General features: G+C 40.9%; 1 long non-coding RNA gene across 1 annotated transcript in view; it reads right to left on the bottom strand.

Moving 5' to 3' along the window:
- Window positions 1–1,775: 1,775 nt before the first annotated feature.
- Window positions 1,776–20,691, bottom strand: part of LOC141584412 (uncharacterized) — a 32,726-nt gene continuing 13,810 nt past the window's right edge. Inside the window, exons 3-6 of the long non-coding RNA XR_012517462.1 lie at window positions 12,348–12,480; window positions 6,623–6,714; window positions 6,248–6,316; window positions 1,776–4,916 (exon numbers count right to left, since the gene is read on the bottom strand). This is a non-coding gene — a long non-coding RNA (uncharacterized LOC141584412). The remainder of the gene's footprint in view (window positions 4,917–6,247; window positions 6,317–6,622; window positions 6,715–12,347; window positions 12,481–20,691) is intronic.

Consider the following 20,691-nt stretch of genomic DNA (forward strand, 5'->3'; position numbering starts at 1 on the left):
CATGGAGCAGTCTAGAGAAGAAAGAGAGCAAGACCAAGATAAAAAATTAAAAACAACTTTTGTTGTTGTTGTTGTTATTTGAGACAGAGTCTTGCTCTGTCACCAGGCTGGAGTGCAGTGGCACGATCTTGGCTCACTGCAACATCCGCCTCTTGGGTTTAAGTGATTATCCTGCCTCAGCCTCCCGAGTAGCTGGGACTATAGGCACTTGCCACCACCCCTGGATAATTTTGTATTTTTAGTAGAGATGCAGTTTCAACATGTTGGCCAGGATGGTCTCAATCTCTTGACCTCATGATCCTCCTGCCTTGGCATCCCAAAGTTCTGGGATTATAGGCGTGAGCCATCGCACCCAGCCACAACATCTTTTATAACTTAATCATGAAAATGACATATCATCACTTCTGTTCTATTTTACTGGACACATGGATCAACCCAGGTCAGTGGAGGAAGGTGACACACAAGAATGTGAATACCAAGAGTTGGGGATCATTGAGGAACATTTAGAGAACAGCTAAAGTAGAGAGAAAAAGAGAGAGAGAGAAATAAAATGGCTAATGGCTAATGTAGAGAAAGTATAGGATCAATCATTAGAGTAGCTGGGAATCAGGAAGGTAAGATGTCAAGTTAGGAAATAAAGAAAAAAAATATTTCAAGAAGGGAGAAGGGTTAACAGTGTCCTGTGGTGCTCCAAAGTCAAATTTGATAAGGAATAATAAAGCATTACTCGAACTTAGTTATAAAGGAGGTGTTGTTTTCTGCAGAAAGATACATTGTAGTAGGATGACAGAGAAGATAAAGTGCAGTGGGTTGAAGCATGATTAGGAGATGGAAAAGATGAAGGGAAAAAGGGAACACAGATGATTCTAGAACTGGGGGGATGACAGAAAGGTAGAGAAGTAGCTAAAGACCTACATAGAAGACTTTCCGTTAACCTTGGAAGATTTAATGCTTTACATTATTTCTGCCACTTTCTAATGAGAGGAGAATAAACCATGCATCAAGTCTCTAATGTAGATTTTAGACTTTAATAATATTGTATCAAGATTTTTACTCTCTGATTACTTATAACGAGGGTACCACATGATGCAGAACAATAATAGGTGAGTTTCCATATGCCTGGGTGGAAAGCATATGGAAACTCTCTGTGCTTTCTGCTCGATTTTTCTGTAGACCTAAAACTATTCTTAAAAAGGAAGACTGCTCTTCCTCTCAGTCCCATATTTAACACAATTTGGAAAAGGCGAGTCCAGGCTCAAAACAGAAACACATGATCCAAAGGAACCAGAGCACTTGAGTAAACTGTTTACTGGGGTTCTGAGCTTTGAAACTACAGACAATAGTTTCAGAGAACATTTTGAAAAATAGCACACACTCACAGACTGCGTGATAATGAGAGACTCCCAAACAACACGTTCCAGAGGCTTTGGTTTTGTGACTTACTCTTGTATTGAGGAGGTGGATACAGCAATGTGTGCTCAGCCACGCAAGGCTGACAGGTGTGCACTGGAGCCAAAGAGAGCTGTTTCTAGAAAAGATTCTATAAAGCCTGGTGCCCTTCTAACCGTGAAGAAAACCTTTGTGATATTAAGGAAGATAGAGAAGAATGTAATTTGAGACAGTACTTTGAAAAGTATGGCAAGGCCAGGGTAGGTGCAGTGCCTCATGTTTATAATTCCAAAAGCTCTGGGAGGCCAAGGTGGGTGGATTGCTTGGGTCCAGGAGTTTGGGGCCAGAGTGGGAAACATAGTGAAACCTCGTCTCTACAAAAAAAAAAAAAAAAAAAAAAAAGCAAAAATTAGCCGCACACAGTGGCACATGCCTGTGGTCCCAGTTACCTAAGAGGCTGAGGTGGGAGGATTACCTGAGCCCAGGAGGTAGAGGGTGCAATGAACAAAGATTACACCACTACACTCCAGGCTGGATGACAAGAAAAGAAGGAGAGAGAGAGAGAGAGAGAGAGAGAGAGAGAGAGAGAGAGAGAGAGGATTTGCTATTTGAAAATTTACTTTTATCTATTTTTTATTTTGAGACAGGATCTTGCTTTGTCACCCAGGCTGGAGTATAGTGGCCTGATCGTAGCTCACTGCAGCCTCAACCTCATGGGCTCAAGTAATCCTCCCACCTTAGCCTTCCAAGCATCTGGGAGCAAAGACACGTGCCATTACACCCAGCTGATTTTTAAATTTTTTTGGTAGAGATGGGGTCTCCTTATGTTGCTCAGGCTGGTCTCAAACTCTAGGAATCAAGTGATCTTCCCACCTTGGCCCCTAAAGTGTGTGGGAGGCATGAGCCACTGCACCTTCACTTGCCAAAACTTTTTAGGATCATAATGCAGTTGATAAATTTGTCATTGTCACAGAGGAAACTGTGAATGCAGTGGAGGTAATTTGGCTGTGGTGAAAACTTTGGTGGAAAAGAAACTATGGGGGTAGAGGTGGTGGCAGTAGAGGTAGTTGTGGAGGAGGTGATGGTGGCGACTATGGTGGTGGTCCTGGTTATAGCGGAATAGGGGCCATGGTGGTGGTGGACCAGGACATGAGAAAACCAAGGTGGTGGATACGGTGGCACTGGTGGAGGATGTGATGGTTTCAATGAAGGGGGACATTTTGACGATGGTAACTGGTGGTGGTGAGAGCTATAATGATTTTGGAGATTATAGTGGACAACAGCAATCAAATTATGGACCCATGAAAGGAGGCTTTCTGGGTGGAAGAAGCTCAGGCAATACCTATGGTGATGGTTAAGGATCTGATGGTAGAAGTGGTGGATATGATAGCAGAAGGTTCTAATAACAGCCAAAAAGGGCTTCCATTCCTAGTAGGAGAGAGTGAGGAGTTACCAGGAAAGCAGCAGGTTACTTTGAGACAGGCGTCCCAAATGTGTTAGAGAAATTGGAAAAATCTGCCATAGAAGGAATAATAATCCATAGTTGGAAAAGTTACTGTGGATTGAACAGACTTGTTCAGGACTGCCATAGCCACAGTTTGCAAAAAGTACAGCTATTGATTAATGCGATGTAGTGTCAATTAGATATACATTCCTGAGGTCTTTTATCTGGTATAACTTTTTCTTTTTGTTTTCATTATATCAGGTATATGGCCCTGTAAATTGTGGTAGCAGTACCAGGAATAAAGAATTAAGGGTCAGCCACAGCAGCTGACACCTGTAATCTCAGCACTTTGGGAGGCCGATATGGGAGGATCATGAGGTCAAGAGATTGAGACCATCCTGGACAACATGGTGAAACCCCATCTCTACTGAAAATACAAAAATTAGCTGGGCGTGTGGGCACGTGCCTGTAGTCCCAGCTATTGGGGAGGCTGAGGCAGGAGACTCACTGGAACCCGGGAGGCGGAGGTTGCAGTGAGCCGAAATCGCACACTGCACTCCGGTATGGTGACAAAGCAAGACTCTGTCTTAAAACAAAAAGATAATAATAATTAGGGAGTTTTTAACTTTAAAAAAAAAAAAGAAAACTAATAATTTATATAAAAATGCATAAAGCCAGAAGGACAAAGAAAATAGGAGATGGTAGTGAACAAGAAAATTCAACATTTTGGAACAGAGAAAGCTACTAGATGAATGGTAGCTGACTTAGCAGGCTAGTGAAAGATGAACTCTAACCGTCCAGGGAGAGAAGCAAGAAAACACAAGCTAATTTGTATATCAGAATCTGAGAAAAATCTCAGGAACTAGATATACAAGTTATCTCTAAATGTGGAAGTACAGAATGAAGGGGGATTGGGAAAGACTTTCAAAGCTCTGGCGCGCCACAGACTCCCTCCCTACCTCACACAGCCAGTCGACTGCACTCCCTGCACAGCTGCCTCTGATGGGAAGTTAACTCTTTGGAGAGGTTAAACCAAAAAAGACCTAGTCTTGGAACAGCAGAGGGTGAAAGTGAGAAGCCATACCATATGGAAAGGGAAAAAGTCCTAAATATAAAGCCTCAAAAATTCTTTCTCTGTTTAGTTATCAGAAGTCTAGCAGCAGGGTTTATAATCCCAGTCAGAGAATTGGAGAATTCCTATCCTATGATATTAATCATCTTTAAATGAAAAACCTATGAGATACTGACCTATGGGGACTGGCCAATGAATAGGTGAAGTCACCACCTGTCCCCCTCAATTGAGACCCACCAGTTGACAAGCCCTGCCCATTCACGTAAGCTTCAGATCAGCTTTCTTATACCTCACTGTTAAATATAGACATCAAAGGCACACTGACATTTGAGGGAAAAAAAGAAAATTTTTTCTTTTTTCCTCTACCAGGAAAGGCAGGGACCAAAACAAAGAAACCCAAACAAGGGACACAGAAGAGCATGGAAGTGAAAGAAAACTTCAGAAATCTGTGGCGAGAGAAATTCTGCCTCTGGCTGCAATGGGATAACAAGGATTTGACATTCTTTCCTACCAAATCCCAGAAAAATATACAGAACCTAAAAAACTCTTATTTTTCAAACACTGGAAATCAAGGTAGGACAGGACTTTAATTACTAAAAGAAGTTGAAACAAACAAGGTGACCACTCGCCCCTCATTTCTTCCTGGAAATAACCAGATTGTGGATGCAAAGAGGGGATGCTAAACAGAATCTACTGAGTCAAGGAGGTGTAGGGATCAGACAGGCCAAGGGGGCTGAATGTTGTGAGATAGAGTTCCAGGACGGAGGGAGCTGTGCTAAAAAGAGTTCCAGAAATCTGCAGAGAGGTCTCTTCGAGTCTTTGCTGTGTCCTGTCTGTGGCCAGACAGGCATAGGGTGAAACTCCACAGGGCAGGCAGGCAAAAACCACTGGAGAGTTGTCGGGTGAAATACTTCTAGAGCTCACCCAGGCAGAGAGAGACTGGAGTTCTGACCAGCCCAGGTGGGAAGCCATCTGCTCTCATTCTGGGAATCTAGTGGAGACTTTGAGAAGCTGGAAAAAGAAGAGAAAATAAAATTCAAAGTAAATAACAGAAAGAAAATAATCCAGATCAGAGCAGAAATCAGTGAAATTGAAATTGCACATAGCATTTTAAAAATTAGGAAAACCTAATTTGGGGCTTTGCAAAAACATTATTAAATTTTATGCCACACTTGGTGGACTGATCAAGACCAAAAGAGAGAAGACACAAATGAGCAATATTAGGAATGAGGGGGGCGTGATTACAGATATTAAAAAGGATAATATTGCGGACATTGTGAAGAACTGTATGCTGATAAATTTGACAGGTTAAATGAAACCTCACATCCCTTGAAAGACGAAAATGTCAAAAGTGACTCAAGAAGAAACAGAAAAATCTGAAAAGCCCTATGTCTACTAAATAAATTTGGATTTGAAAATAAAAACCTTTCTATAAAGAAAGGAAAAAATCACATCAATTATCTCTATAGATGTCCACACAAAAACAACTATAAGACAAAATTTAACAGCCATTCATAATAAAAACTCCCATTAGTTAGGAATAGAAGGGAATTTTCTCAACTTAATAAATTTAATCTATGAAAAACCTATAACTAATGTTATATTTAATGGTGAAAGTATTTAGTCCCCCTTATGTTTTCCCCCTTAAATCAGAACCAAGACAAGAGTATCTGCTCTCCCTATTTATACTCAATGTTATGCTAGAAGTCTTAGCCATTCTAATAAGGCAAGAATAAGAAATGAAAGACATAATGGGCAGAAAAGAAGAAAAGCTGTCTTATTTGAAGATGGCATGACTGTATACATAGAAAATCCTAAGCAAACTACCAAAAAAGCTACTAGAAGCAATAAATGAGTCTAGCAAAGATGCAGGACACAGGTAAATACACAATAAATTGGATTTTCACATACCAGCAATGAAAAATTAGTAACTGGAATTTTTAAAATACCATTTACAATAACATCAAAGTATTTAATCTGGCGGATGAATTTAATAAAACAGATGCAAGATGTACAGTGAAAACTACAAAACATTGCTAAAACAATGTAATGAAGAGCTAAATAATTACACAATATGTCAATTTCCATGAATTGGAAGACTCAATCAATATGGTTAAGTTATCAATTCTTAAATTGCACTACAGACATGAATAAAATCCCAGGAAAAATGTCAAGAGGATTTTCTGTGGAAATTAAGATCATTCTAAAATTCATATGAAAATCCAAAGGATCCAGCCTGGGTAACAAAGTAGGACCCCCTCTCTACAAAACATGAAAAAAAAAAAAAAAAAAGCCAGGCATGGTGGCCTGCACCTGTAGTCCCAGCTACTCAGGATGCTGACCTGGGAGGATTTCTTGAGCCCAGGAACTTGAGACTGCATTGATCCAGGATCATGTTGTTGGACTCCAGCCTGTGACAGAGCAAGACGCTGTCTCAAAAACAAGTAAACATTGTATTTGTGAGAGGTGTCAAATAGAAAGAAGGAAAGAAGGAAGGAAGAAAGAAACAAAAAGAAAAAGAGAGAGAGAAAAGGAAGGAAGGAAGGAAGGAAGGGAGAGAGGGAAGATAAAAGAATAGAAAACCTAAAGGAGTTAAAATAGTCTAAATTTTGAAAAAGAACAAAGTTATAGAACTTATACTATCTAAATTTGAGACTTACTATAAACCTGTTACAATTAAGATATGTGATATTGTAGTGGAGTGCAGTGGTTCACACCTGTAATTCTAGTGCTTTGGGAGGCTGAGGTAGGAGGATGCTCGAGTCCAGGAGTTTGAGACCAGCTAGGGCAACATACCGAGACTCCATCTCTATAAAATAAAATAAAATGTTATGTGACATAACATCTGAAAGGCTGAGGTGAGCAGATCACTTGAGCCCAGGAGTTCCAGACCAGCCTGGGGAACATGGCAAAAGCCTGTCTCTAAAAAATTAAAATATTAGCTGGGCATAGTGGTGCGTGCCTGTAGTCTCAGTTACCTGGGAATCTAAGGTGGAAGAATCACCTGAGTCCAGAAGGTTGACGCTACAGTAAGCCATGATTCCACCACTGTACTTCCACTTGGGTGACAGAGTGAGATCCTATCTCAATAAATAAATAAGAGAGAAATACTCAGCAGTAAGATGAACTAATATTATACATGGCAATATGGATGAATTTCAAAAACATTATGCTATGAACAAGAAATCTAGATACGAAAGAGTGCATACTTGTGGTTACAGAATACATACATTTTGTCTAACCCCACATTCCATGGGGATTCTATTTTTGGAAATCAGGAAAGATAAAATAATGCTCAGATTTTTATATATATTACCAGAAATGTTTATTTCTGTAGGTTATTGGGAAGAATCTGCTTTCTGCTTCATTCAGGATGTTGACAGAATTTAGTTCCCTGTGGTTATGAAACTGTACTCCCTGTTTACTTGCTGGCTGTCACTCAGGGCCTGTTCTCAGCTCCAAGGGCTAGCTTACTTTCCTTGGCATGTGGCCCCTCTCCATTTGCAAAGTGAGCAAAGCTAGAATCTCTCTTGCATCGAATTCCTCTCATACTTCTAACCTCTTTTACTAGAAAGAGACTTGCCCTTTTTAAAGGCTCACCTGGACAGGTCAGGACCACCAAGTATAGTCTCTCCTTCTCTCTCTTTTTGACACAAGGTCTCACTCTGGTTGCCCAGGTCAGGATGCAGTGGTGCAATCTTGGCTCACTGTAGCCTCAACTTCCCAGGTTCAGGTGACTCTCCCATCTCAGCCTCCTGAGTACCTGGGATTACAGGCACACACCATTATGCCCGGCTAACTTTACTGTATTTTTAGTAAAGACAGGATTTCACTACGTTGCCCGGGCTGATCTCAAACTCCTGGACTCAAGCAATCTGCCTGCCTCAGCTTCCCAGCGTGCTGGGATTGCAGGCATGAGCCGCTGAGCCCAGCTATCCTTTTTCTTTTCCTTTCCTTCCCCTTTCCTTCTCCCCTCCCCTCCCCTGCCCTCCCCTCCCTTTCCTATCCTTTCCTTTCCCTTCTTTCCTTCTTTCTTTCTTTTCTCTCTTTCTCTCTTATTTCCTTCCCTGCCTCCCTCCCTCCCTCCCTTCCATTTATTTACTGTACTTTAGGTTCTGGGACACACGTGCAGAACGTGCAGGTTTGTTACATAAGTATACATGTGCCATGGTGGTGTGCTGCACTCATCAACCTGTCATTTACATTTTAAGCCCCGCATGCTTTAGGTATTTGTCCTAATGCTCTCCCTTCCCTTGTCCCCCACCGTAGTCTCTTTTTCTTAAAATCAACTGTACAATATATAACACAACCAAACCATGAAAGATCCCATCATATTTACAGGTCCCTTCCATGCTCTAGAGTAGGACTCCTTGAGGGGTGATTTTATAATTCTGCTACCACAATAAAGTTGGCATAAAACGTAGAGAGAAGTAATTAAGAGCAATTACAGCAAATCATTGTGCTGTGGAGCTGAATAACGGTCTATATTTGTTTTCATTTTGTTTTACTGAACTTTTGTGTGTGTGTGTTTTGTATTTTTGGCATATTGATCAATCACAAAAAGAATACTAAACTACTTTTATTAGTGAATGCAATTGTGTTTCACATTCACTTTCTATTTTATTAGTATCTATATACACAGGATTAACCTTTGTTACTTGCTTCTCTCCTCTGGAACATGATTATCTGGGGCAATTTCAAGAAGTAATTTCTGAAGTGGGGGCAATAAACAAATCAAGTTAAAATAAAAGAAAGTAGCAGTTTGACCTGACAAAAACAAGCAATGGGGAAAGGATTCCCTATTCAATAAATGGTGTTGGGAAAACGGGCTAGCCATATGCAGAAAGCTGAAACTGGACCCCCTCCTTACACCTTATACAAAAATTAACCCCACATAGATGAAAGACTTAAACTTAAGACATAAAACCATAAAACCCTAGAAGAAAACCTAGGTAAAACCAATCAGGACATAGGCATGGGCAAAGATTTCATGACTAAAACACCAAAACAATGACAATAGGGGCCAAAATAGACAAATGGGATCTAATTAAACTAAAGAGCTTCTTCACAGCAAAAGAAACTATCATCAGAGTGAACCGGCAACCTACGGAATGAGAGAAAATTTTTGCAATCTGTCAGTATGACATCTACAAAGAATTTACAAGAAATAACGCCATCAAAAAGTGGGTGAAGGATATGAACAGACACTTCTCAAAAGATGACATTTATGCAGCCAACGAACATATGAAAAAAGCTCATCATCACTGGTCATTGGAGAAATGCAACTCAAAACCACATTGAGATACCATCTCATGCCAGTTAGAATGGCCATCATTAAAAAGTCAGGAGACCACAGATGCTGGAGAGGGTGTGGAGAAAAAGGAATGCTTTTACACTGTTGGTGGAAGTGTAAATTAGTTCAGCCATTGTGGAAGATAGTGTGGCGATTCATCAAGGATCTAGAATGGAAAATACCATTTGACCAAGCAATCCCATTACTGGGTATATACCTAAAGGATTATAAATCATTCTACTATAAGGACACATGCACACGTATGTTTATTGCAGCACTGTTCACAATAGTAAAGACTTGGAACCAACACAAATGCCCATCAATGATAGATTGGATAAAGAAAATGTGGCACATATACACCATGGAATACTATGCAGCCACAAAAAGGATGAGTTCATGTCCTTTGCAGGGACATGGATGAAGCTGGAAACCATCATTCTCAGCAAACTAACACAAGAACAGAAAAGCAAACACTGCATGTTCTTACTCATAAGTGGGTGTTGAACAATGAGAACACATGGACACAGGGAGGGGAACATCACACAGCGGGGTCTGTTGAGGGGTTAGGGGATAGGGGAAGGAAAGTTTTAGGAGAAATACCTAATGTGGATGATGGATTAATGGGTGCAGCAAACCACCATGGCACTTGTATGCCTAAGAAACAAACCTGCACATTCTGCACATGTATTCCAGAACTTAAAGTATAATAATAATTTTAAAAACATGCTAAAAATGAAAGTACATATTCTGGGGGAAAAAATAGCAGTTTGAGAAATCCTTCCAAATTTTCCATTTAAAAAATCTGGCCACATAAGTGGTAAAAATAACAATAATAGCCATTGAATGTTTCTAAGCCACTGACACATTTCATCAGCACTGCTTATCTTCTATTTTCCCCTTGTTCAATGTCATCAATTGAATTGTCATAAAAATGTGATTATTACTGTTCAATTGCTCATCAGTTCAGGCTATGGAGATCTCCTAAAAACGGTAACCTATCTTGTGAGACATCACTGTTTGTTACTCGTGAAAAGTGTGGGATGTTTTGGATTGCAAATAGAAACAGTTTTCCTCTTTAACTGAACTCTTGAGATTGTAGTGAAATCATCCATGCCCTGAAGCATCATAATCGTTCCCATATGGACACATTCATTCAATACACGGTAATATTTGCATATTTAGATTATCCCTAGAAATAATTTGTCTCTGTTTTGGGAATCTTTGATGTCCAAACAGTTCTCAAGGGTATATAAGAGGATTTTAGCCCTTTTACCCACCTCCCCATTACAGCTCAGTTCCCTAGTGTTTTTCCTCCAAATGTTTTCAAGAAATGAGGTAATCTGGCTCTGAGGTTTCTAAATTCTAAATTCTGGCTCATTTTAGTTCAATCATTCCAGAGGTCCTAGTCTTGAAACAACTTCTCCTTTGTCCAATAAATAATAAGCTTAAGAAAAAAGCTTTCTAATAGGCCCATGATTCCCATGGCTATCTAGCCTGAAACTCTTGTTTGCAAATCTGCTACATTTTTGATGCATAGGAAATTTACAAATAATTCACAATTATGTTGAGTTAGAGCAGGTAGGGAGTTACCAGATAACTAAGATACGTTAAAAGTGACCTGTGGAACAAGTAGTAATTTTAAAACCTGTTCAGTTTTTTTGCTTTCTTTCTAATGATTACCTTAAGACCATATTGCACTCTTTGTTATATTTTTAGGTATTTAGATTTTTTTCCTTTATTGCTGATATTGTTATTGCTCTGTGAAGCAATGCTATTTTTATTCATCTGGTTCTATTCCTCTTTTGGCAAACTGACATTTTGTAAAATGGCATGAGAACAGTATCAACCACACTAAGTAGTAACTAACATTTATGAACCCTTCCTTCATGTCGAAGATAAAGCACTTTACATGTTTTATCTCATGTAACTCTCAAGACAACTTAAGAGGTAGGTATTTTATCATCTCCAGTATTTTATTAGGGAAGCTTCCCCCGAGATGGATTAGATAACTGTCCCTAAGTCACACATTGGCACCACAGAGTAGTTCTGATTACAGGTTGTGGTGCTTCTACACCTTCCTAATCTAAAATGCCAGTCAAGAAGTGACTTCTACTGTCATCTGCTGGTAGCTAGCCAAGTTGCTAAGCTTTTGCTCATGCTGTAGCTAAGAATCTGTACAAATTGGTGTTTGCAATGAGAGCTCTGCTCTGACACATGTTGTTGTTGCATGATGCCATCTACCATGCTAGTATTTAGAACAGTGCCTGACACCCAGTAGGCACTCAATATTTATGGAATAGAGATGCCAGGAGAGTATTTGTTGGTACAAGTTCTCAAGTTGTCCTGAAAGAACACAGAAGCTATCTCCACACGAAGCAATAATGCTACTTTTCTTTTTTCTTTTTTGAGATGGAGTCTTGCTCTGTTGCTCAGGCTAGAGTGAAGTGGTACAATCTTGGCTCACTGCAACTTCTGGCTCCTGGGGTCAAGCAATTCTTCTGTCTCAGCCTCCTGAGTAGCTGAAATTACAAGTGTGCGCCACCACACCTGGCTAATTTTTGTATTTTTAGGAGAGACAGGGTTTCACCATGTTGGCCAGGCTGGTCTCAAACTCCTGGCCTCAGGTGATCCACTCACCTCAACCTCCCAAAGTGCTGGGATCATAGGTGTAAGCCACCGCACCCGGCCTATGATGTTGTTTTTCAAGTGTTTACTTCGTTCACTGTGCGCCTGTACATTTACAATAAGCTTTGCATTTCATTGCTATAACATGGTTTATAAGTGGAGTCGCCCTCTTGTGTTTAAATTTAACTTTATCAGTTACACTGTATAGGCTTTAGAAGAAATCCTAGTTTCAGAACTGAGAAAGACCTAAACAATCCTGGCAAGTGTTTCCTAAACCTTGTTTGGAAAGATGGTGATTTTTAAAACGTGTTTTATAGATAAATAAGTTCCAGAAACAATATATTAGATAAATTTCCCTTATTTTTTGTTTTTTCACTGTAGAGCTTCTCAGAGTATTTAACGTGCCACTGTGCATTAGAAATCTTTGAGAAGGTTTATATGTAAAACTGTATTCGGCAGCTTGGGCTGCCATAAAAAAATACCATGGGCTGGAAGGCTTAAACAACAAAAATTACTTTTCTTACCATCTGGAGGTTGGAAGTCCAATATCTCAAGATCGAGGTGCCGACCAGTTAGTTTGCAGCGAAGGCTCTCTTCCTGGCTTGCACGTAGCTACCTTCTTGTTTGTCTTCTCATGGTCTTTCCTTGGAGGATGGGCTTGGAGAGAGTGAGGGGTGCTCTTCTTATGTTGCTTCTATTAATGACACTAATCCAATTGTATCAATTCTGCACCCTTATGACCTAATTCTACCTTAAATACTTCCTTAGTGGTTCCATCTCCAAATACAGCTACACAGGAGGTGAGGGCTTCAAAATATGAATTTGGGGGGACACATTCAGTCTACTTCCCAAATAGCACCTGATCACAGATTCTTTCTCATTTAGCTCCTATTAACATCCTAAGGGGCATTAGTATTTTGTGGAACTCACTTGGAAATTTCCAATATACTAAACTCCAGTTGCTACAGATGGAACCCAGTGAGAATAATTTGCCTAATATCATACAGCTAGCTATTGGCAAAGCTAGAACTCTTCCCTGAAGTATTTTTATCATGATATCATGTTTGTTCTATGTTATTTCTCCATATGAAAATAAACAATAGTACTGTCTTTGCAGAACTTTACAGTTATAAGGGGTATGTGAACTAACATTTATTGAGTGCTACTATGTGACTTCTCTACGCTCACCCATGCTAAGTGGGTTAAACATTCCAGACTTTACGACTATTGGATCTCACATCATGATTTAATAAATGCTTAAATAATAGTCTCCATAGTATGGGTCAGTGCGAGTCCAGCTCGAGAGATACATCTTGCTGATTTTCCATGTGTCAGGCGCATTGGCCTTTTTTCTTTTTCTTTCTTTCTTTTTTTTTTTTTTTTTTTTTTTTTGAGACAGAGTCTTGCTGTGTTGCCCAGGCTAGAGAGCAGTGGTTCAATAGCAGCTCACTGCAACCTCTGCCTCTCGGGTTCAAGTGATTCTCCTTCCTCAACCTCACAAGTAGCGGGGACTACAGGCACCCACCACCATGGCCAGCTGAATTTTTTTTTTTTTTTTAATTTTTAGTAGAGATGGGGGTTTCACTATGTTTTCCCGGCATATCTTAAACTCCTGACCTTGTGATCCGCCCACCTTGGCCTCCCAAAGTGCTGGGATTACAGGCATGAGAAAAAAATTTTTTCTTTTTAATTACGTTTTAAAAACGTTTAAACTGACAAATAATAATTGTACACATTCATTGGGGTATATAGTGATGTTTTGAAACATAATGTACAGTGATCAGATAAGGGTAATTAGCATATCCATCATCTGAAACAATAATTATTTCTTGGGTTGGAAATATTCCTCCTCCTCCTCTAGCTATTTGAAACTATATATTATCCACAGTGGTATAGAACACTAGAACTTACTCCTTCTATCTAGCTGTAATGTTGTCCTTTAACAAATCTTTCCCTGTCCTGCCCCCGACCCGCCCTCCCCAGCCTCTGTATCATCTGTCCTACTTTTCGCTTCTATGAGACCATTTTTTTAAGCTTCCACATGAGTGAGAACATGTGGTGTTTAACTTTCTGTTCCTGGCTTATTGCACTTAACATAATGTCCTCCAGTTCCAGCCACGCTCAGACTGACCTTTTGCTATGCTCTAGAAAGTTCCATGTGTTCTGCCCCAGAGTCTTCATAATGCCGTGTTTTTTTCTACTCTTCCTTTTTACTTCCCACCCTGCTCCCCTGCACGTCACATGCATAGAATTGTGTTAACCATGACTTTTGGGTTTTAATACACCACCATCCTTGATCCATTCGCGATACCATCTAATAATAAACACCATTCAACCCAACAGTCAGAATAAGTAACCTACGTGTGTCTTTCTTGTCTCATCCCATTGCATCTTCCTCAAATAATATTTTGATCCTAAATGTTTGCTTGTTTTTTGTTTTTTCTTCCCTAGCCCCCCCCCCCCACACACACCCCTCTATTGGTTACATGGTTTCCTTTTTCGTTTAAAGTCTATTATGTATGAATTCGTAGGGAATGGGTTCCAGAAGCTCAGGCTCCTTTCCATTGGTTCCTACACAGTGCTTCCCTGGGTGGAGCAGGCTAGAGCTTCCGTTAAACCCAGGGGCCTTTCTCTTTGGCTTCTTTCTTTTTCTAATCATTTTCCTGCCCGAATTTCAGGAAGCTACCTCGGCTCTTAGAGTGCTTAGTGTGCTCAATACGCACATGAATTCTCTTGGCAAAAATCTTGTCTTTAACTTGTTTGTTTACAACAATGCCAACAATGCCAACAGCACCCTGGGTGACATTGCAGACTCTTCCTGTTTTGCCATGATCACACTTGTGGGGCGTTCCTTTTTGAACAGTACCCATTCCCTTGATGTCTACAATATCACCTTCCTTAAATATTTGCATATATGTGGCCAAAGGAACAACTCCATGTTTTCTCAAAGGCCTGGAAAGCATGTATTCCGTGCCTTTCCTTTTTCCCTTTGTATTCGTCATTTCGGCAAATTACTGGAAGATGGTGGGTCTCGCCAAAAGGCTGGTTTTGTTTTTGGGTCACATTTTCTTGCTTCTCTTCATGAGAATCTTGGATTAGACGATGGACATTGTGAAGGTTATATTATTTAGTGTCTCGACTTTGTAATCACATCTGCTGCTGCTGAGGCACACATCACTAACCATCATGAGCAGGTAAGTTTTCTGCCAAATTAAAGAGATATCAAAAAACAATAGCAAACATCACCATTAGAATTGGCCCCCAATACGATCTTGGATACATATATTTTTGCATAAATACAGTTCAAATTTCCATAGCTGGAGTACAGCGGCATGATCTCGGCTCACTGCAACCTCTGCCTCCCAGCTTCAAGTGAGTCTCCTGTCTCAGCCTCCCGCATAGCTGGGATTACAGGCGCCCGCCACCACACCTGGCTAATTTTTTGTAGTTTTAGTAGGGACGGGGTTTCGCCATTTTTTACATCAGATGATGTGCCCGCCGCGGCCTCTCGAAGTGCTGGGAGTACAGGTATGACGCACCATGCCCGGCCTAAGTGGCTGTCTTTCATGTATTACATGATAATCTCAGAAACTGTCTGTGTGGCAAATTTATTTTACTTTCTGTATTTGGGGACAGTAGAGCTTAAAAGATATATATTTTTTTCTTCCAAAAAGATGGTGGAAGAACTAGTATTGAAATGAAAGAAGCTCCCGTGTCCCTCTCGCAGGACATGCCGTGGGGAAGTGGCTTGCTTCTTCAGTGCCCCACTACTCAACTCTCCAGGGGAGTATACAGAGGGACAGGTTGTGGGGCTGTGACCCCGTGGCAGTGCCTAAGGGGTGAATATTGACACCTCCTGAAGCCCCCGAGGGCGTGTTACAGAGTGCTGCCGTTCTCCTCTGCAGTCTATAGGCGGCTTGTGTTAACCAGCCCAATTAAGCCATCTACTTTACGGACGGAGAGCTGTCTGTCTCCCAGATTCTTGCCTTGGTGTATGGGTAGGTGGGCTTGGAGAACGAATACAAGGTTTTCAGCAGAACTCAGAGGGTGGAAAATGACAGAAGGGAATGGAGTGGTAAAGCCTTCCCCTGGAGTCAGGGCGTGCTCAACAGCCCGGGCTTCCTCAGACTGCCCTGGCCAAACCCTGGCTCCTTCTGCTGCTAGATAACTTGCCGGAGGCGTGCGGGTTTCTGTTGGTGCGTCCCTCCAGCAACGTGATCCTCTGGAAGACCAGCCGTCCGTGTGTCTGCTTTCCGCGGTACTGGGTTTTTTTTTCTTTGAGACGGAATTTGCCTCGTTGCCGAGGCTGAACTGCAGTGGCGCAATCTCCTGGGTTCAAGTGATTCTCCTGCCTCCGCCTCCCAAATAGCTGGTATTACAGCCCCTCGCCACCCGGCCCGGCTAATTTTTTTTTTTTTTTTTCCTAGTAGAGATGAAATTTCACCACGTTGGTCAAGCTAGTCTAGAAGGCCTGACCTCAGGTTAGCCCCCCCTTCCCCTCCCCCTCCCCCTCCCTCTCCCCCTCCCTCTCCCCCTCCCTCTCCCTCTCCCTCTCCCCCCCCTCCCCGTCCCTCTCCCTCTCCCCCTCCCCCTCCCCTTCCCCCGTCCCTCTCCCTGTCCCTCTCCCCAAGAGGCGGGGTGGGGAGGCCAGTTATAGGCACAGGGTGGGGGCGTGGCAGTCCAAGGTGGTCTTGGGAAACGCAGCATTTGGGCAGGAAAAAAAGATGCCTGTCCTCACCTAGGTCCGCGGGCCCAGGCCCAGGGGTGGAGCCCTAGCCGAGGACCACGCCCTCCTCTACCCAGCACTTCCTTTCGCCCTGTGGCATCATTTAAAGGGGCAGTGCGCTTCCCTTCTATATCAGTATTACAACTCAAAAAAAGTGCAATGACATTTTAAGATCATTAACAGTACAAACAAAAAATTACTAAAAGTGGACAGGAATGAATTAAAAATTATACCCAAAGGAGAGATCAGATTATTCACTATTTGAGAAGTAGCATTCCAGCAATTTAGAGGTGTCTTTTAGGCAAGAGAAATAGGTCTGTCCTGACTCTATTCCACTGTGTTAAATTACAAGGAAAAACTGGCAATTGTCTGTGGAGACTGACAATGGAGATGTGAGAACGTTGACAGTGGGGAGCTGACCTTCAAGAAACCTGATGCATTTTATGGCATTTCTTCTGCTGAGATTCCTCCTCTTCCATTCTCCATCTTTACCTTGTCATAATAATCTATCCATTATCTTCATTTAAATATAGAATTAGTGCTTGCCTAATTGGCTTTCCTGGAATCTAATTAGTTTTAAACATTTTCTCAACTTAATTTTTTGTATGTAAAAATGAAGATGGCATTGCAACAGAGTTGAGGTAATCATTTTCACAAGGAAATAATTTCCAGGGATTTACAGCCTGTACCTTGCATTCCTTTAATAACTGTGTTCACTAATTGTTAGAGCATGAAATGATAAACTCCATTTCTTTTTTTTGAACTCCAGATTACAGTCAAGGGAACATCCTTCTTCTTATACCCACCATAAAGAAAGACACAATAATCAATGGCTTGCCTGCCATCTAGTACAGAAAAACTTCATGGTAGTGAAAATATGATCCTTCACTACTAATTTGACTTCATTATTTGCAATCAACAGGCTCAAAGCCCAATCTTTTCACAGTTTATTTTGCTAGAGTATAAGATCTCCTCCTTGACATCAGCGACTTTGCTGCAATTATATCTACATGTCTTGGATTACAAATTTACAGCTTTTATTTCCTTTGCTCCTCCTGTGGCCCTTGAAGCAGGCATGCTTCATTACATGTGTGACATTTCCTTATTAAGCAAATATTTATGTATTTAGCAAATACAACACATCAGCACTCTTCTGGGCAATTAGCGCAGAGCAATATCAAAGACACAAAGGCCTGCACTGAAACTTTTATGTCCTATGTGTACGTAGCTTCTCTCCCAACCCTACCCACTGAGTGTATTTTGTCCACTAGATTCCCAAGCCTTTTTATGTGGAATAAGAGTATTGGGTAGAGAAAGAACTGCAGGCGCAAAGAAAGAAGGCCAACTGAGTCACTTGGAGAGGGACAGATCCAAAAGAGGAGAGAAAAGAGGATAACTGAACCACAGCATGGCCTGGAAATTGGGGAAAGTTTGGGACAGTCTGAAAAGAGGAAGGAGAGGATGGAGGCAGCCATGTGTGAGCGTTATAAGGAAGATGGGGAAATAGAAGTTTAAGAAAGTTCACGGTTTTACTTATGGCAATCTCCTTTGATGTTTATTGAAATAGTTTAATAATGATTTGAATTTTCAAGGTGTTTTTGGCTGTCAGATTGATGTTTCCCTGAATAAATCACTGTGTATGAGTGGTCCACAATGCTGCTCAATTTTAAATGGGCAGCACTGGTAGTTAGTGTTGCTTGGTAAGTTAACATCTAGTGAGACTATCTGATATATACTGGGTCTTCTTCTATGAGGGGCTGGAAGCTTCCCCCTGACAAACACACTGGTGGAAGAGGTATTGAACCTGGGGTCTGGAATCCTGAATGTTAATTCCAGCTTAAGCCATTTTATCTCAGACAAAGTCACCCAAGTCTCCCAGGATTACATTTCTTATGTAAAATGAAAGTCCACATTATTGATTTCTAAGGTTTCTTCCAGTTATAACTACATTCTTGATTACAATCCATGTTGAAGGATTAATAACCTAATTAATCACCTTTTGGTGGGTATACTGATATTGTAGTTTTCTTTTGTTACTTTTTTTTTTTTTTTTTTTTTTTTTAAAAAACAATGCTTTCTTCCAAAAAAGTGGATAATCTTTCTAAAACACAGGCCCAGTAAGAAAGATTTTAGGGGGCATAGATGCATCTTAGAGTTTCCAACATCACACTGCATAAAATAACTGCTTCCTCTGGTTTCTGTATGTGTTCCTTTGTCTCAGATCTTCAGAAAAGAAAGAAGAATATTGTTATGTACAAAATTTTTCTTCTTGGTGCCGCAAAGAAAAATTAGTACAGGGACAAAGGATCTCTCAGCAAAACAGTTCTTTTTACTTCCAGCAGAAAGGGTATTCCAGATAGCAATCTTGCTATGGGAGTACTATGAACAAAGGAAAGCAGACATATTTCTTACGCATTTGGGGTTGTCCTTACTGCTGTATCTGATCTCCACTGGCTGGAGACAGACCTCACAATCTAAATTAAAACCCGACTGGTTAATAACTTGGAACTTTTCTAAACAGATAAAGGCAATGGAGAGCAAAAAAAGGAAGTCCAAATAAGGAAGGGGCACAGGCTGTGAGCTGGGACAGGCTGTGAGCGCGTCCAGCACAGATACCTTGGTTGAAGTACAAGGACATAGAATGTACTATGTACCTGTAAGCATGTCTAACAGCTACACAGGATAGGGCTTCTAGCAAAAAGCAAGAAGACTTTTGAAGAAACTGTTTAAAACCAACGATTATTTCTAACACAAATTTTTCTTAAACAAGAAAGGACATTTTGAAGAGGAATTTTTTTACTTCCCACAAGTGTCAAGGATGAGAAGGGAACTGTAAAGGAAGGCACAACATTTCTCAGTCATCCAAGAGAGATAGAAATTGAGTATACAAATGTGTTCAACTCTCAACTGGCCAGTCACATGGTAGAGTCCCACTGTCAAACATGCTGGCTAAATTATAAATTCCAGGTGGACTTTTCCCTACCCTTTATCAGTATTCTGGGTAAGCTACAAGTTTATTGCCCTTACTCCTAGGGCCACTGCAGTTTGGGTGGAGGGACAGGTGGAGTGAGGACTGTATCAATTAGTGTGTGCTGTGTAACAATCAATCACAAAACCCCAGTAGCACAACAGAAAGTGTTTCTTGCTCACATGTCCAAGATCAGCTGGGGGCTAGCTGGGTCACTGTGCTTTTCCTGGCTAGGCTGCTTCAGTTATCGGGGGATTGGCTGGCTCTTGGCTGATTAGGCTAGGCAATATCATGAGACAACGTCATGAAGAAGTTCTAATGCTCCAAAATTAAAAAAAAAAAAAAGTCAAGTAAATATCCTCATTTAATATCAAACTGTCTTTGAGAACATGAAGAAGTCAGGGCGTATTTGGAAAAATCCTTTACAGTTTTGACTCCTGCTAAGACAGAAGTAGAAAACAACTTTGTAGTTCCCTTCACTTGCTAAAAAAGGTTATTTCAAGGAAGAAAAAAAAAGTACTTGAGAATATTAAAACATGAACTGTTCTGCTCTCTCTCATGCATGCATGCTTATAGTTGTCTGCAGAACAAGAAAATATCATTATTAGTGAAAATAATAGCTTGTAAATTAGCAAAGCTGGCAGTATCAACATCATGGAAATATCTGCTGATGAAAGAGTAAGCAAAATTTTCATTTTGTACTTTAATTACAGATACTATTCCTTAAAATTACTCATTAACAACTGTTGCCCTAAAGGAGATTCAGATCTGAAAGTAGCTTTTCTGCACTAAAATTCTTCAAGGGGCCTGTATGTATTAACAAGGCAGTTGCAAGCCATTTGGGCCAAACAAACCCATTCAAAGTTAGAAAAGCTCTAGGCTATTTCAAGTCAGAAAGAACATGTAATAGGAAAAAAAATCATGTAATAGAAAAAAAAATGATGGCCGGGCGCGGTGGCTCAAGCTTGTAATCCCAGCACTTTGGGAGGCCGAGGCGGGTGGATCACGAGGTCAAGAGATCGAGACCATCCTGGTCAACATGGTGAAACCCCGTCTCTACTAAAAATACAAAAAAATTAGCTGGGCATGGTGGCGCGTGCCTGTAATCCCAGCTACTCAGGAGGCTGAGGCAGGAGAATTGCCTGAACCCAGGAGGCCGAGGTTGCGGTGAGCC

The sequence above is a fragment of the Saimiri boliviensis genome, chromosome 4 (assembly GCF_048565385.1).
Source record: "Saimiri boliviensis isolate mSaiBol1 chromosome 4, mSaiBol1.pri, whole genome shotgun sequence".
Taxonomy (NCBI): domain Eukaryota; kingdom Metazoa; phylum Chordata; class Mammalia; order Primates; family Cebidae; genus Saimiri; species Saimiri boliviensis.